Below are 4337 nucleotides of genomic sequence, written 5' to 3' on the forward strand. Positions count from 1 at the left end.
GTGCAAGACATTCGACGAACTCGTGGATAAATTTGTGAAAGCGGTGTTTGTTTGTTTCTGGAAAGGAGTTCGATCGTATTGATATAATATTTCACAGATAAAGGGAAACGTCAATCAAGTGCCCATCTGGAACGAAGCGTTAAATGGGTCACACACCCATTTGAAGAGTTATTGAAGATGTCTCAGTACCTCTTCCTAAGTCCTGGTCAGCATTTTTGGCACTTGATTAAAACAAGGCAGATCTAGCGGGCCTTATGTCAGAAAAGTTTATCGCGGGAGCTCCAGTCAATAAGACCGTCATTGTTGGTGGAGGATGCAAAATGCAGTCAAAGTGTTCCAGTGACCTTCTTTGCTGGCTGTAGAAAAACAACGGCATGGAAGACGTTTGTACAACAACATATGCTACTGGAAAATCTAGCAAGGAAATGGTGACTTGGATGATTCCCAAGCGGATTCCGCAGGAACGTTTATCTTCATGTAACGTTATAGATGGCGAGAACGTCAATGAAGCGCGCGAAACGTTGTTTGTTAGATGCCCGTCACCAGAAGCTCTCCCTTGACGAGTGATGCAGCGCGATGGCATATTAGAGGTGCAACACATCCAAGCAATGATATGGAAACAAAAACCCCACCCTCCCACTTCCATAGACTATGGGTTACACAAAACTAAATCATGATTCCAAGATGGTAACCAAGTTGATGTCTCTTGCATCCGTACCCAATAGCTGTGAATTCAAATCAAAGAAGTGTAGCTGCCAAAATGTAGGACTGCCATGCACAAAAGCATGTAAATGCAGAGGTAGTGAAGACAGCCACTTATTGAGAGGTTGAAAACCAAGAAAAGTGAATGGTACAGCACAGTTAAATATTTTAGCATCTTTCAGTATCTTTTTTGACATAGTATGGTTCAAATAACTGATAAAATATTTGGTTTCTGCTCCTGTAGGAAGAGGACAACTCAGTCAAATACTAACAATGTCCTGTTGCTGCCGCAGTGTTTCTGAAGATGCTTAGATCAGGCGCCCCACAAGACTTTTTCTCTTTGATGCAACAGATATCTAGCTTGTTTTTAAGATGATTGGTCAATATTCCAAACTCAAGTAAACGAAAATCCCTATTATACGTCTTAAGATAACTTCAAGTTCATTTATTTACTGTTCAACCGTGTGCACTTCTCCCCGCGTAATCAGGCCGGGAAAATCGTAATTTTCAATAGTCACGTGAAACTAAAAAATCACGTAATTACCATGCAGTACCCACCAAACACATTACAGACATGCTACCTACATTACTTGTGGATTTAAATGAAGTGTAAACCTTTTTAGAGTGTTCTGTAACGTGACACAACATGTAGCCTCGCTTTTGTCTTTAAATATGTATGATTATGTAATTGGCTGATATGAAAGTCAAAATGGCATATTCAAGCTTGGTGAGGAATTGTTCGTGTTCAGCGCATAATTTTCATGAGGAAAAGTGTGTTTATCAACTTTTCCTTGAACTTGCCTACACAAATTCACTTTTGCGAAAGTTATCCCAGTCTATCATTAATTATCCTTTTTAAGTAAAAATGGGTTTCACCTGAGAACGGACTTTAGCGGCAACATACCCAGACCCAACACTAGAGCTAGAGAAGCCGCTGAAAATAGCGGGATACCCACATTTTGCGGTTCATAACGTTTCTTTATCTTTAGTATAATCAACCTCTTGTAAAAGGCTAATTGCGTATGTATTCATTTTTAACCATCGAAAGATTTCACGCCTTTTCAGCGTTTTAGAAATATCCCTTACATTCAAAGAACAAACTATTAATTCATGCGTTGAGTAAGTCGTTAAAGGAAAGGTGTGCCAAAGTGGATTTCATATGCAAAGAAAAAACGAAGCATCCTACAGACGTGAATAAGAATGAGAACGCTAGCCAGAAAAACAGACACTAAAACATGAAAAAATAACCACAAACAGAGATACAGCGCAAAACACAGCAAAACATAAAAAAAAAACCCACTGGCTGGGGAGTACATAGTAATGCGGAGGGATGGGGAAGCCAAACAACCATATAAAAGACAACGGAAAGACAATTAAAAGTGAAATGGAAATAATGAAGAACATATATAAGAACCTATCATTAGTGGATTAAATTAAACGTAGACGAAATTTTTTGGTTCTTGCCAGTGACCAGCGTTCCAACCACAACCATTGCGTCAATCCCATTTTCTCTTGCTAAGAAAAAAGCTTACATTAGAACCCTTCGCTCCATATTACAGCTTGTGCATAGCCTTGAGTAATATATGTATCCTTTGATGTCTTCAGAAGGTTTTTAATTCTAAGAATTTAAGAGTTATTAGTAATGCCAAAGTCATACGAATGTTGGCTGTAATACACCATTGTGTAGATTTTTTAGATACATAGGCTTATTCAAAGATAGGTCTAATTTCACTTTTTCTTTTCACGTCCTTGAATCTTGAGCGATGAACTAGTAAGCACCTTTCGTGAGAGGAAATTAAAATGTCAACGTTTGACGAAAAAAGCTCTTCTTTAATTTGTATATGCTGATGTCCGATCTCACCCATCGATCACTTGCTTGTAAAGCGCATTTGAATATGTTAACAGAAAATGCGCTATGTAAATTCATTACCATTACCATAGTCTTGTTGATTTGATAAAAGTGCTATAATTGACAAAAGCTTCTTAAATATACCTGTTCTGTAACTGGAAGTTTTTTCATGCTAAATTAAAAGGATTTTGCATTGTTCACTTTTCCCTACATTGCAGGAGCTAGTTTACGTGTAATTATATTCTAGTGTCTTACCGTCAGGACAAGACTTGCATTCAAAAACACTTTTTCCAGGTGCTTTATTTTTGTGGACGAAAGTGCCATTTGGACACCTCCGGCAACTGCCGCTGACAAAAGCCATAGTGTCTGAGTAATAACCACCTGTGGAGCATACAAAATATATCATGGTATATATACCCTTTCGTATAGAGTAATATACATAATGAGAGAACAAAGCAACATAAAAACATACTGCTACTTCTAAATAACTACTATTGATAATAATAATAATAATAATAATAATAATAATAATAATAATAATAATAATAATAATAAAGGTATCATCATTACCATTATCATTGCTCTTACGATCAATACCTTAATACAAATTATTAGCCAAATAAGATCCTGAAAGACGGCACTAATACAACGCGAAGTATCTGAAATCAGTATCAAGACAAAGTGAACTGCCCATTGTCTCAGGATCTGCGAAACTCGCCAACATAGAGTACATACAAAAGCACAACAAATAATACGGCGGCCTCTTTCATAATGCAGACCACATAAAATTTTCTTCTGTTTTAATGTTAATTAGCCTTTCTAGCCTCGTTACGACGAGCAAATTTCAATGGATATTTGTTTCAAAATCAGGGGAGGTAGTCGCCATTTATGAAAGTGGTCTGTATCTCCATCGGGTGATCTGAAAGCACTACAACATCAAGGTGCAAATCAAATACTGCACACATTTACCACTAACAGTGACCAAAAACGAAGTAGCCCCTATATTCTGGGACATACCGATACCGGTAAAAGTTGAGAAAATATGGGAACATCTGAATAGAAGAGATTCAGGAGATCGTTCTCCTTGGAACTGCTCATACACTAGAAAAGCTGTAACAACAAAATGGTATGACCACATACCAGAAACACTGAGGATAGCGATGTCACGATACTGCGGGATATGCCCATTTATACAAACAGAGATATCTAAACTAATAGAAGAGATTTGGTGATTAAAACAAAACAAGGAGCTGTTTATTTACCAATATGGCAATACCATCAGGGCAAAACTCATCATTGAAGTTCATTTAAAAAGGTCGAAAAACAAGGACCTAGAGATTGACACAAGCTGAAAGTGGCAAAGGAAAACTGAAACAATCCCAGTTATAATCACTCGGAACTGTAAAAAAAGGAGAGGAAAAGGACACTGCAAAAATCTCTGGCTCAATAGCCATCATGGAGTTGCAAAAGATCACTTTATTAGGTTCATTGCATATTCTAAAGAAGGTAATATATCGATGCAATAGAGCTACCCCACCTCGAGGTGCCCTGTGACCATGGTTTGGACCCAGTCCTACTGGATTATTAGGAACCACTTATCAGGGACGACGACGACGAGGATGAGGACAATGATGATGATGATAATGATGATGATGATAATAATAACAATAATAATGATAATTGCAAAAATTATCCATTGAAAGCTGTGTGCCAAGTATAATCTAAAAGGAAATGATACGTGCTATGACCAAGAACTGGAGAGAGTTCTTGAAATAATGAAGTAAAT

The sequence above is a fragment of the Montipora foliosa genome, unplaced genomic scaffold, assembly GCF_036669935.1.
Source record: "Montipora foliosa isolate CH-2021 unplaced genomic scaffold, ASM3666993v2 scaffold_463, whole genome shotgun sequence".
NCBI classification, from domain to species: Eukaryota; Metazoa; Cnidaria; class Anthozoa; order Scleractinia; family Acroporidae; genus Montipora; species Montipora foliosa.